We start from the raw sequence: 14731 nt of genomic DNA, 5'->3' as shown, positions 1-14731 counted from the left end.
GGACCTATCTACACGGGAGGTCCACTTCCTAGACACCACGGTGCAAATAAGTGGTGGTCACATTAACACCACCCTATACCGAAAACCTACCGACCGCTATGCCTACCTTCATGCCTCCAGCTTCCATCCCGGGCACACCACAAGATCCATTGTCTACAGCCAAGCACTGAGGTACAACCGTATCTGCTCTAACCCGCAGACAGAGACCAACACCTAGAAAATCTCCACCAAGCATTCTCAAGACTACAGTACCCACACGAGGAAATAAGGAAACAGATCAACAGAGCCAGATGTGTACCCAGAAGCCTCCTACTGCAAGACAAACCCAAGAAAGAAACCAACAGGACTCCACTGGCCATCACATACAGTCCCCAGCTCAAACCCCTCCAACGCATCATCAGGGATCTACAACCCATCCTGGACAATGATCCCACACTTTCACAGGCCTTGGGTGGCAGGCCAGTCCTCGCCCACAGACAACCTGCCAACCTGAAGCATATTCTCACCAACAACTGCACACCGCACCATAGTAACTCTAGCTCAGGAACCAACCCATGCAACAAACCTCGATGCCAACTCTGCCCACATATCTACACCAGCAACACCATCACAGGACCTAACCAGATCAGCCACACCATCACCGGTTCATTCACCTGCACATCCACCAATGTAATATATGCCATCATATGCCAGAAATGCCCCTCTGCTATATACATCGGCCAAACTGGACAGTCTCTAAGGAAAAGGATAAATGGACACAAATCAGACATTAGGAATGGCAATATACAAAAACCTGTAGGAGAACACTTCAACCTCCCTGGCCACACAATAGCAGATTTTAAGGTGGCCATCCTACAGCAAAAAAACTTTAGGACCAGACTCCAAAGAGAAACTGCTGAGCTCCAGTTCATCTGCAAATTTAACACCATCAGTTTAGGACTAAACAAAGACTGTGAATGGCTTGCCAATTACAGAACCAGTTTCTCCTCCCTTGGTTTTCACACCTCAGCTGCTGGAACAGGGCCCCATCCTCCCTGATTGATCTAACTTCGTTATCTCTAGCTTGCTTCTTGCTTGCTTATATATACACACCTGCCCCTGGAAATTTCCACTGCTTGCATCCGAAGAAGTGGGTATTCACCCACGAAAGCTCATGCTGCAAAACGTCTGTTAGTCTATAAGGTGCCACAGGATTCTTTGCTGCTTCTACAGAACCAGACTAACACGGCTACCCCTCTGATACTTGACATTGTGTTATGTGACAAAGTTAACCATACTTTCACTTTCTCCACAGCAGTCAAAATTTTATATACCTCTACAGTATCAGATCCCCTCTTAATCGTTTCTTTTCAAAACTGAAAAGTCCAAGTCTTTTTAATCTCTCCTCATATGGAAGCTGTTCCATATCCCTAATCATTTCAGTTTCTCTTCTGTGTACCTTTTCCAATTCCAATATATCTTTTTTGAGATGAGGTGACCAGAACTACACACAGTATTCAAGATGTGGATTTATACAGTAAAAGTGGAGGAGCTTGGTTTGCTAGGCCGATCAGCAAAGCCAGTGCTGATAACTTATGTGAAAAGGCTTCAGAACACCAAGCCTCTGGACCGCAGGGACACATAGAAAGCCTTAGAAGCCAGTCACTGTAAAAGCCAATTTTAGAAGTACTTAATGAGGCTTTTGAAAATGCTCTAACAAAAACACAATTTACCTGAACAAATTTGGCTTTTGCATCATACTTTCTATTTAAGCAAGAGATACCACACACTACAAACTGGAGGCCAATGTTAAGTCCATTGTCACTTGTTAATCCTGAAGTTGGACACCGGTTCCAAATAAGACCGGCGAATGCTCACTATCTTCCTGCAAGAAACTCAGCTGACTGGTTAGAAGCATGTGGTATAACAGCGAAAGACTCAGCAGTTGAAAAAGTGAAGAACTCTCTCACCACATTCAAAAAATGTGCATACACGGCTGTTGAATGTACTGATGCAAATGGTAATCAAGTATTAAGTCATTGTGGTTATCTTTATGTCAGTGGTAGGCCAATAGATGCATTTCTAGATGCTCAGGTTAGAGAAGACACATTGGCTGCATCTGTGAAAACCCACACCTTTGAAGAGTTAAATGCTTGTAAATTGAACCTCAAACAGATGGCTGCTTGTGCATTTGATGGAGTTGCAAACTTCTCTGGAAGACATAGCAGAGTACAAGTTTTTCTCAGAGAAAAGCAATCTCTTCTATTCACACTGTGGAGACCATCTATTCCAACTAGCACTAGTATGAGCTGCAGAATCTTTAAAAAAACATTTTAAAAGCCATCAATTTAATGTCTTTTTTTATACTCCTTTATTTTATTTCCTCCCAGCAAGAATCCAAAAGGACTGAATGTCTTGGGAAAAATAGAAGATTCATTGGGACAGAAGTTCAAATTAGTTCAACCTGGGAAAACCTGTGGATTTCTCATGATGAGCAGTCCTTGGCTGTTGTCTTAAAATTACTGCAACAGTTATTACTGGCTTTGGAAAGTATCTACTGAGAAGGGACAGATCTAAGTAGTGAAGCTGGTGAACTATTTTTGCTACTAAATTCAGAGCAGACTATCACCATTCTCTCTCTTGTAAGTCTACTGATGAAGCCACTTGGGTTATTAAACAATGCCATCCAGGCTTCTGCAACAACAGTAGTAGAATAGAATTTGTCCAGCAATAGAAGCTACACTTGGATTGATTGAAAACATACTGGAAGAAGCTAAGACTTCTGACCAGAGGCTGACTAATGAAGGCACTTATATTGAATCCATATGTGAAAAGGACAAGAAGTGTTTGTTAATCCAGCTGAAAAATTACACCGACTTGATTCTTATAAATCTACAACAGCAACTTCTGGATTCTACTCAACATCTGCCCAGCTTTTATGGATGCCTGTTGTCACAGAATTTGGGGGGAGACAAGGCCCTGCATCCCTGGCTTCCTCTGATTTACCATGAGTGTCAGCCAGCCAGTAAAACAGAAGGTTTATTTAGATGACAGGAACACAGTTCAAGACATGTCTTGCTGGTACAGACAACATGACCCCCTCAGTCAGGTCCATCTTGGGGGGCCAGGGGAGGCCAGGAGGTTTGTCTGGCCTCCCTTCCATTTTCCCAGCCAGCCCCAAACTGAAACTCTCCAGTCCCTCCTCTCCCTTTGTCTCTTTCCCAGGCCAGGAAGTCACCTGATCTCTTTGTTCTCCAACACCTTCAATTGGCACCTTTGTAGAGGAGGGGCCCAGGCGATTAGTTTCCAGGAGACAGAGGATTGGCCGTTCTCTGTGCAGACCGTATGACGGGCCCTTTTGGGCTCTGCAACAATCGCACATCCTGATTTCCTCCCCCCCCCCCAGATACCTAAGAAATGCATAGGGGAAACTGAGGCACCCACACAGTATTCAGAGAAAACATTAAGAACATTCCTACTTCATCACATCTGTCTTATAAAACACCAACTGTTGAGTGGAATGAGGCACTACCAGCAATGGGGCTGCTGTGTGATCAGGACAGAATAGAGAATTTGAACACAGAGTGGAATGTAATACAATGAACAAATGAAGATTTGACTTCAACTACTTCTTCATCATCACTAGTGGTTTGACCCAATCTTTGTGCTATGTTTCCTGGATTGAAAGAAGTTGGAATACCTCTCTTGCTACTCCCAGTCACAGCAGCTACAGTTGAGCATTCTTTTTTCTCATTGAATAGAATTTTGTGTTCTGAAAGAAGTCGCCTTCTGCCTGATCATGAGCGTATCGTGAAGAACTGGAAGTGTACCAGACATATAAAACGCCACCAAAGATGAATGCACTGCATTCGAGAAATTCATTAACAAAGTTGTGCAAAATCACAAGAAGAAACCAAGAAGGATTTAGATGTAGTGCTTCATAGTAGGCTTGAGTAGCCAACTTTAATTTGCATGATGATTTTAAAACATGAATTAAATCTAATAAAATGGTCAAAACATTTTTCAGGTTTTACTGTGGTGCCATACAACCTACCTTCGCCTCATGGTCTCACCCCTTGTCGGTACTTACCTCCTGTAAATTCAGACACTCCCCCTAATTTCAATCCTGGGAAAAAACATAAAGCAGATTTGTTGGATGAAATGTGGAAATCTTAACTTTACATTTTGATATGAACAAAAACCCAAACATCTTAAAATTGGTTGATTTCACTATCAGATCAAATTTGCTCTGAAATGTAGGCATTTTAGGATACAACACACACTTTTTTTTTGAAGGTCATCTTTAAACATTACCCTTTGCAAGCCAAACTTTGCACCATTTTCATAGTGAATGAGAAACTGACCAGTAATTTAAAGTAAACAAAAGTGAAGTTGATTCCTTTTTTTATTTCCAAGATGAGAAACAAAAAGAAATCAGAAAGAGTAAATCAACATAAGAACATAAGAAAGGCCGTACCGGGTCAGACCAAAGGTCCATCTAGCCCAGTATCTGTCTACCGACAGTGGCCAATGCCAGGTGCCCCTGAGGGAGTGAACCTAACAGGCAATGATCAAATGATCTCTCTCCTGCCATCCATCTCCATCCTCTGACGAACAGAGGCTAGGGACACCATTCTTACCCATCCTGGCTAATAGCCATTTATGGACTTAGCCACCATGAATTTATCCAGTCCCCTTTTAAACATTGTTATAGTCCTAGCCTTCACAACCTCCTCAGGTAAGGAGTTCCACAAGTTGACTGTGCGCTGCATGAAGAAGAACTTCCTTTTATTTGTTTTAAACCTGCTGCCTATTAATTTCATTTGGTGACCCCTAGTTCTTGTATTATGTGAATAAGTAAATAACTTTTCCTTATCCACTTTCTCAACATCACTCATGATTTTATATACCTCTATCATGTCCCCCCTTAGTCTTCTCTTTTCCAAACTGAAGAGTCCTAGCCTCTTTAATCTTTCCTCATATGGGACCTTCTCTAAACCCCTAATCATTTTAGTTGCTCTTTTCTGAACCTTTTCTAGTGCTAGAATATCTTTTTGAGGTGAGGAGACCACATCTGTACACAGTATTCGAGATGTGGGCGTACCATGGATTTATATAAGGGCAATAATATATTCTCAGTCTTATTCTCTATCCCCTTTTTAATGATTCCTAACATCCTGTTTGCTTTTTTGACCGCCTCTGCACACTGCGTGGACATCTTCAGAGAACTATCCACGATAACTCCAAGATCTTTTTCCTGACTCGTTGTAGCTAAATTAGCCCCCATCATGTTGTATGTATAGTTGGGGTTATTTTTTCCAATGTGCATTACTTTACATTTATCCACATTAAATTTCATTTGCCATTTTGTTGCCCAATCACTTAGTTTTGTGAGATCTTTTGAAGTTCTTCACAATCTGCTTTGGTCTTAACTATCTTGAGTAGTTTAGTATCATCTGCAAACTTTGCCACCTCACTGTTTACCCCTTTCTCCAGATCATTTATGAATAAATTGAATAGGATTGGTCCTAGGACTGACCCTTGGGGAACACCACTAGTTACCCCTCTCCATTCTGAGAATTTACCATTAATTCCTACCCTTTGTTCCCTGTCCTTTAACCAGTTCTCAATCCATGAAAGGACCTTTCCTTTTATCCCATGACAGCTTAATTTACGTAAGAGCCTTTGGTGAGGGACCTTGTCAAAGGCTTTCTGGAAATCTAAGTACACTATGTCCACCGGATCCCCCTTGTCCACATGTTTGTTGACCCCTTCAAAGAACTCTAATAGATTAGTAAGACACGATTTCCCTTTACAGAAACCATGTTGACTATTGCTCAAGAGTTTATGTTTTTCTATGTGTCTGACAATTTTATTCTTTACTATTGTTTCAACTAATTTGCCGTTAGACTTACCGGTCTGTAATTGCGGGATCACCCCTAGAGCCCTTTTTAAATATTGGCGTTACATTAGCTAACTTCCAGTCATTGGGTAGATTTAAAGGACAGGTTACAAACCTTAGTTAATAGTTCCTTCACATTTGAGTTCTTTCAGAACTCTTGGGTGAATGCCATCTGGTCAGTGACTTGTTAATGTTGAGTTTATCAATTAATTCCAAAACCTCCTCTACTGATACTTCAATTTGTGACAGTTCCTCAGATTTGTCACCTACAAAAGCCAGCTCAGGTTTGGGAATCTCCCTAACATCCTCAGCCGTGAAGACTGAGGCAAAGAATCCATTTAGTTTCTCCGCAATGACTTTATCATCTTTAAGCGCTCCTTTTGTATTTTCATCGTCAAGGGGCCCCACTGGTTGTTTAGCAGGCTTCCTGCTTCTGATGTACTTAAAAAACATTTTGTTATTACCTTTGGAGTTTTTGGCTAGCCGTTCTTCAAACTCCTCTTTGGCTTTTCTTATTACACTCTTGCACTTGAGTTGGCAGCGTTTGTGCTCCTTTCTATTTGCCTCACTAGGATTTGACTTCCACTTTTTAAAGGAAGTCTTTTTATCTTTCACTGCTTCTTTTACATGGTGGTTAAGCCACGGTGGCTCTTTTAGTTCTTTTACAGTTTTTCTTAATTTGGGGTATACATTGAAGTTGGGCCTCTATTATGGTGTCTTTAAAAGGCCCACGCAACTTGCAGGGATTTCACTTTAGTCAATGTACCTTTTAACTTTTGTCTAACTAACCTCATTTTTGTATAGTTCCCCTTTTGAAATTAAAGGCCACAGTGGTGGGCAGTTGGGATGTTCTTCCCACCACAGGGATGTTGAATGCTATTGTATTATGGTCACTATTTCCAAGCGGTCCTGCTATAGTTACCTCTTGGACCAGCTCCGCGCTCCACTCAGGATTAAATCTAGAGTCGCCGCCCCTTGTGGGTTCCAGCTGCTCCATGAAGCAGTCATTTAAAGTATCGAGAAATTTTATCTCTGCATTTCGTCCTGAAGTGAAATGTTCCCAGTCAATATGGGGATAATTGAAATCCCCACTATTATTGGGTTCTTAATTTTGATAGCCTCTCTAATTTCCCTTAGCATTTCATCATCACTATTACTGTCCTGGTCAGGTGGTCGATAATAGATCCCTAATGTTATATTTTTACTAGAACATGAAATTTCTATCCATAGAGACTCTATGGAACCTGTGGATTCGCTTAAGATTTTTACTTCATTTGAATCTACACTTTCTTTAACATATAGTGCCACTCCTCCCCCTGCACGGCCTGTTCTGTCCTTCCGATATATTTTGTACCCCGGAATGATTGTGTCCCATTGATTGCTCTCAGTCCACCAGGTTTCTGTGATGCCTATTATATCAATATCCTCCTTTATCACAAGGCACTCTAGTTCACCCATCTTATTATTTAGACTTCTGGCATTTGTGTACAAGCACTTTAAAAACTTGTCCCTGTTTATTAGCCTGCCTTTTTCTGATGTTCCTGATTCTTTTTTATGTGACTGTTCATCATCTGATCCGGCCCTTACATTATATTTCTCATTCCTCTGCTCCTGACTATAACCTGGAGATTCTCTATCATCAGACTCTCCCTAAGAGAAGTCTGTGTCCGATCCACACGCTTCTCTGCAGCAGTCGGCTTTCCCCCATCACCTAGTTTAAAAACTGCTCTACAACCTTTTTAATGTTTAGCGCCAGCAGTCTGGTTCCACTTTGGTTTAGGTGGAGCCCATCTCTCCTGTATAGGCTCCTCCCATCCCAGAAGTTTCCCCAGTTCCTAATGAACGTGAACCCCTCCTCTCTACACCATCGTCTCATCCACGCATTGAGACTCTGAAGCTCTGCCTGCCTACCTGGCCTGAAACTGGGAGCATTTCTGAAAATGCCACCATAGAGGTCCTGGATTTCAGTCTCTTCCCTAGCAGCCTAAATTTGGCTTCCAGGACATCTCTCCTACCCTTCCCTAGGTCATTGGTACCTACATGTACCACGACCACCGGCTCCTCCCCAGCACTACACATAAGTCTATCTAGATGCCTCGAGAGATCCGCAACCTTCGCACCAGGCAGGCAAGTCACCATACGGTTCTCCCGGTCATCACAGACCCAGCTATCTACATTTCTAATAATGTAATCTCCCATTACTAACACCTGCCTTTTCCTAGAAACTGGAGTTCCCTCCCCCGGAGAGGCAACCTCAGTGCGAGAGGCAACCCCAGCACCATCTGGAAGGAGGGTCCCAACTACGGGAAGGTTTCCCTCTGCTCCCATCGACTGCTCTACTTCCCTGGGCCCTTCTTCCTCCTCAACAGCACAGGTGCTGTCTAAGCGGAGGTGGGACAATTCTACAGTGTCCCGGAAAGCCTCATCAACATACCTCTCTGCCTCTCTCAGCTCCTCCAGTTCCGCCACCTGGCCTCCAAAAACATGGTCTCTGAGGGCCAGGAGCTCCTTGCACCGACTGCACACATACGCAACCCGCCCACAGGGCAGGTAATCATACATGCTACACTCAGCGCAATAAACTGGATAGCCCCCACTCTGCTGCTGGGCTTCTGCCTGCATTGTCTCCTAGTTAGTGAAAGGCTGGTTTACAGAAAGTAGTTTTAGAATGTAGTTTGGTTTATAGGTTTTAGGATTTTAGGGGGGGCTACAGGGAAGGGGTTATGGCTTCCAAACTCCTTGCGAAACTCCTGTTAGCAGCCCGCTTTATAAAGCCCTGGCCTGGCCTGAGTGAATGCCCCGCCCACTGATTAAGGCCCAGCCAATTACCAGAGGCTTCGAGCTTTCAAACCTGCCTCCAACTGCCAGCCAGAGCACACGGTCCCTCAAACAACCAAACAAACAAACAGACTGACAAACACAAGCTCAGCACACAGCAAGTAACCATAAGTAACCTAAGTAATCATAATTTAGATGTTTTAAATTCCCCTTTTAGTATTTTTGCTAGCATATGTAAGGAAATGTGTTTATTTTTAACCTCAATGTCCTTTAAAATTATATGGACATTAAAACCCACATCCATCCTCCATTTTGGCTTATTGGAAGGACATGTACAAATTCTTCAGTGTAAAACTAATAAATACTATGTATGGTTTAAACATGTTCAACATAAGCATTATGATACTGTACTAGAATGGAGAGGCTTTAGTAACACTGAGTTGCTCACGTTTTTTTCCTGCTTTTTATTCAGTTTTTCTCCCTTCCTCTTTAAGAGGAAAACACACACACACACACACTTCAAAATTACTTTATTTATATTCTCAGTTGCCTAAAGAATTTTGTCAGTATGATTTTAAAAAACAAAAACAAAAAACACAATACCTTTTAGCTGAGTTGCCAGAATAGTGGGATATGGTTTCTTTTTAGCACAGAGGGATTCTGTCATATTACTATAATGCGGTGTGATGTTGATTTGAGATGGTTGATAAAATAACTATATAAATTGTAGGGTTTTGTTGAAATGATTCTTTCTGAGAATTTTGTAATAGAGATTCAAGGTCATATCATAGATCTTATATGCATTTCCAAGGGAGTTCTTGTCATGGGACTAAAATCATGTTTCCCCTGCAGTCTTGATCTTCTTTAGCTGATAGGAGGGATTTGCAGCATTGGCAATAAGTTCTGCTGGTTGCTGGCTGACTGCCAAACCAAGGCTGCTGTTTCAGACAGCAGGTCTCTCTCTTTTTCTCTTCAGCCTTACATGTGCTGTCTTTACAAGAAGGATGCACTGCAGGATTTTATTTCTGATTAGAAATGAGAGAGACTCTTTTCTTTTTAAGGAGATGATTACGTTTGTAATTTTGTGTCATGTGATGTCATGAGGGTGTTGGCTTTTAGGAATTTCAGGAAGAAGTAGTCTGATATGCAGTCAGAATTTTAAGACCTTTGAATATGCATTTGGTTTCTCTTCAGTTACCTTCTGAACAAGTCTATAGGTGGATATTTGTACTTAATTCTTTGGTAAGGAATATGGAAACACTTTAAGTGGATACAATTCGTGAAAGCAATGTGTAGTCAGTCTCTATTTTCAAACTCTGTTCCTAAACCAGGATATCCTTTTTACCAGGTGTCAGACAGGTATGTGCGTGTTTTCAGTTTTCATTCTGTTAATGTTCTCATGTAAAACTGGACAATAGTGCCTGTCTTGTAGTAGCAATTTTAATGATTGGGTGACTGAAAATGTGTTAAATTAGAGAAATAAGGAAATCAAATTTGCATGTGCTTTGTATGTGCCTGATCTATATGATTGAGTTTTCAAAATCTGTTTTCATTTTAAGCAAGAAGTTTATTTTTATGATCAGGGTTTTATTTGAGGTCTTAAGATTACAGTAAATGTTTTGAAATCAGTGCTTCATGAACAAATGAAATTGTAGCCATAGAAATTTTTTCCTAAATGGTTAATGTATTTGGATCATTTATTGGAAGGATAAATTTCGATATTGCTGAGAATTAGAATGTCATGCACACATTTCTAGTAAACATTGTTTGATCACATGAAACAATTTCTTAGTGAATCACTCTTATGCTAAATAATTAGTTCATTCATGTTTGTAGTTATGCTTTATAAAATGAGACACTTTACAAAATGTGCATATTTAAAAAGCTGGTGAATGCTGATTTTTAGATGATTTCTTATCATGTATGCTGTTTAGTGTTTACCTTTGTCATACATCTGATCAGTTTGACCTTTTTCACAGTAAGTCCCAAAATAACTTTTGTCAGACATACTGACAGTGAAAGAATTCAAGTTTAAAAAGTCATATTGTTATTGCTAGTACTGAAGACTGCAATATACCACAGAACAATTGGAGTAAATATGTTGCATTCTCAACCTTTGATAGTTAAAATACCTCCGGTTTCTGGCACACCTTTCTAAAGGAATGCGGTCTTTGTTCATTGTGTCTGTTTGAAGTCTGTGACTTTTTTATGGTTCAAGAATGACACAGAGTGAAAACTTGAGTTGAGCCAGGAGTTTGTGCTATTACACATCTTTTTGTAATGTATTTGAAGAATGGTGTAGGAGAATAAGTTAATAATGAACGTGTTCATATGCAAAGAATGCACCTTGCAAATAGTATTTATAAAATGTTCATTCAAACAGTGGTTTCTCTTAGAGTGTCATAAGGAATAATGTTAGATCACATTCACAAGCAGAAAACTACTTAATGGGTGAATGTGCATATTACCTAGGAAGCAGAAACTTGAAGACTTAGGGTTGGTCTACACTACAGCTCACATCAAGCTAATTATGTCAGCATATGTACTTCAACCTTGCTCCTGTCAATATAAGTTCCCTACTAAACCACTAGAAGCATGGGGCTTATGTTGGTGTAGTTAGGGTGACATAGTGTGAGTGTAGACACTGTGGGTTACTTACATCCGCTGTTGGCTGTAATTCTTGTCAATTTGATAGCTCCAGAGACGGGGTGGGGGGGAGGGGGACACACTTCAGCTAACGCCTGGCTTCCTCTGGGCTCCTTGCTCCCAGCCAGGCAGCTGCCCAGGCTCCCCGCTCCAAAGTCAGGCTGTGTCCCGCCGGGCTCCAGGCTCCCAGCTCTGAGCCAAGCTGCGGCCGCCGGGCTCCCAGCTCTGAGTCCAACTGCGCCCGCCAGGCTCCTGACTCCCTGCAGGTAGCCAAGAGCCCGGGCAGCTGCCATGCTCCTGGTAGGGAGCTGAGTGCCTGGGTGGGGTGGACAAGCTGTGCTCGTGGTGGGGAGAGGGAGCTGAGAGTCTGGGCGGGGACAGCCCAGCTCTCGGCAGGAAGTTGGGAGCAGCCGGGCTCCCAGCAGGGAGCTGTATGCAGAGCTGAGAACCCCAGCTCTCAGCCCCCCAACGCTGCTCCTCCTAAGTTGGTGGAAGTGCTCCAGGTGAGGTTGTGCACCCCTGACAGAAGGGCAGTGTAGACATGAACCACCTTAGTAATTACTACAGTGGCTGTAAGTTGACTTAACATAGGTCAACTTAAGTTTGTAATGTAGACATGCCCATAAACACTACATGATACATATATGCAGTTCCAGTGTACTGCATTTTTTGCCCGTCTTGATGCCTCAGCAGAAAATCACATAGCACTACCAATCTTTACAGCTAAAGGCGCCAGTAGGATTTATCACTAGAATCTCTGCTAGCATCTAAGGCCAGCACTGGTGGCCACTGGTGGGCTTTCAACATCCACACTACTATTTTTAGCACTCCTAGTTTGAGCCCCACTAACACAAGTCTGTTTTCCTCGGCTGGGAGGCTTATTCCCACCTGGAGTGTAGACAAACCTTTGGTTCCTCTGCCTGACTTCAGAGGAAGCTGAATTCTGATCAGATTAGTGCCATCCTTTCTTTTCAGCTCTTCTTTGAGTGTTTGTTCATGTCCATTCCACATTAGGTGTGCGCGTGCCATGTGCACGAGTGTCGGAAACTTTTACCTTAGCGGTACTTGTTGGGATGGCAGGGCCCCCGCCTAAGTGGCGCCACTGCGCCATGCATATATACCCCCACTGGCCCGACCCCCTCCAGTTCCTTCTTACAGTTCGTGGTGGAGTTGGAACAACATCTTGCTCTCATAGGAGAAGCAATCCCTTAGCTTTAGAGTACTTAACTGCTATCAGTTCATTAGCATTCTATTGTTGTGGACACTTGATAGATTAGGAGCTTGAAGGCTTCCAGCACCTATCCTGGGCACAGGTTTAAGGCTTGTGCCACGTGCTGCAAGCCTATGCCGGTTAGTGACCCCCATGACTCCTGTCTATGTTGCCTGGAGGAAGCACACCAAACAGAAAGATTTAACATTTGCAAGGCGTTTAAGCTTAGAACAAAGAAAGAGAGAGACTTGCTCTTGAAGCAGTTGTTGATGGAGGCAGCGCTGCAGCCATCGGGCCCAGAGCGCCCGACGCCGGCTCCAGCCTCCTTGGTGCGGAGTGCCCCGGAGTCGTCAAGGGACCCAGTGCCGGACAAGCACCGCAAGCTGTCGGCCCCGGAGAAAAGTAGGCCCCAGCACCGCTCATCCTTCTTGGTGTGGCCCAAGGCCAAACCAAAAGAAGGGCGTGGATGTTCCCTGCAAAGGAGACCGGCGCCATCTAAGGGCCCAGGCACCGGAAAGAGCGGGACAGACATTGGACCAGCGCCACAAGTCCCTCTGAGTCTGGTCATAAGTGAGGACGACGGGCTCGAGGGAGTAATGAATCAGCCCTCCATGCCTGACACCTTAGAGGCAGCAAAGGACCTCATCGGGTTGTCAGCGGTGAGCCCCCTCCCGATCAGGAAGAAGCCTCCGGCACCTGAACCCACGATGCCGTCGAGGGGAAAGCCAGCAGTGGTGCGCCGTTCGAGGTCACCATCCCGGCATCACTCCCGGCGTTGGTCCCGGTCGAGCGTTGAGTCTGCGGACTCTGTTACCCCAACGCATAGGGAAGCCTCGGTACCGGAGGCGAGTCAGCTCATGAGGTTGGTGCAAGGAACCCGACGCTCTCTGACACCCTCCAGAGGCCGGCACCAGGAGAAGGTGAGCTGACCATCGCCAAAGGCCTCCGAAAGTCACCAATCCCAGTCCCGCGAGCAGTGGTACCATTCCCGTTCCCGATCGGCAAGAAGCCTCTCATTGACCTCCCGCCAGCACAGATCAATGGCACCGGCGTGGCCTTTTTACTTGGCGTTGCCAGAAGCCGGTGCCGTCTTGGGCCAGTACAGTTACCTGCACCGGGCACCGGACAACAGAAAACACCTGGCTGGATGGCAACCCCAGTGGGGACCACCGGGACACTGGCCCTTCTGGACCCCCTGGGCCTCCCACCAGCGACAAGGGGCTCCCCCCAGGGCCAGCTACTTGGTACACCGGTCCTGGTCCCTGCACGGACGCTCCTCTGTGTGGGACGCTACGGCATCCAAATTGCCTGCGCCGTCATCGAGAGAGAGACCAGAGAAACCAGCACCGAGTCTGGGGCCGCCCCAGGGTCAGCTGTCTGGGTCTGAGCTGGAAGCCCCTCCTTCGGGGGAGGGGGACCAGGAGGAAGCGGAGCAGCTGCTGACCTCCTTGTCATCCGCAGATGAGGCGGTGGCAGGCACAGCGGTATCAGGACCTCCGCCAATAGACCACAGAGCCCACCAAGAGCTACTGCGTAAGGTTGCTCATAACTTGGTTTTACAGGCGGAGGAGATAGTGGAGCAGGAGGACCGCATGGTGGACATCCTGAGCCCAGAGGGTCCATCCAGAATAGCGCTTCCGCTTATTAAGAACATACAGTCGAACTATAAGACTATATGGCAGACCCCGGCAGGGCCGGCTTTAGGAAGTGCGGGGCCCAATTTGAACATTTTTGGCGGGGCCCCGGCAGGGATGACTAAAAAAAACCAAAAACACGTGAAAAATAGCCTTTCATTTCTTAGCAACCAGTTCCCTATAAAAAGTTCTGATTTAAGGGATGTGCCACAGTATGTATTTTTTTGTACCAATAGGGTTACCATACGTCTGTATTTTCCTCCCGGATGGCGATTTAAGAACCAAAAAGCCTGACATGTCTGGGAAAATACGGATGTATGTTAACTCTACCTAAAGTTCTTTTTTAAAAAGATGGGGCTGAACTAGAAATGAGCTCCGCTTCACATGTGTGGGTCCCTGCCACTCCCTGGGGGTGTGCTAGGGTGACCAGATGTCCCGATTTTATAGGGACAGTCCCGATTTTTGGGTCTTTTTCTTATATAGGATCCTATTACCCCCCCACTCCCTGTCCCAATTTTTCACACTTACTGTCTGGTCACCCTAGGGTGTGCACATGTGTGGGTCCCAGCTGCTCTCTGCCCC

The 14731-nt window shown here is 44.4% G+C and overlaps 1 protein-coding gene and 1 long non-coding RNA gene across 11 annotated transcripts in view; one reads left to right on the top strand and one right to left on the bottom strand.

Annotated features, from left to right (window-relative positions):
- Positions 1-4106, bottom strand: part of LOC120402987 — a 43904-nt gene extending 39798 nt beyond the window's left edge. The window contains exon 1 of the long non-coding RNA XR_005597404.1: positions 4070-4106. This is a non-coding gene — a long non-coding RNA (uncharacterized LOC120402987). The remainder of the gene's footprint in view (positions 1-4069) is intronic.
- Positions 1-14731, top strand: part of PLEKHA7 (pleckstrin homology domain containing A7) — a 310525-nt gene that overhangs the window by 106997 nt on the left and 188797 nt on the right. The gene's annotated exons all lie outside the window — the stretch shown is intronic.

This window comes from Mauremys reevesii, linkage group 4, assembly GCF_016161935.1.
Source record: "Mauremys reevesii isolate NIE-2019 linkage group 4, ASM1616193v1, whole genome shotgun sequence".
Lineage (NCBI taxonomy): Eukaryota > Metazoa > Chordata > Testudines > Geoemydidae > Mauremys > Mauremys reevesii.
This window is presented reverse-complemented; position numbering and strand designations above follow the sequence as displayed.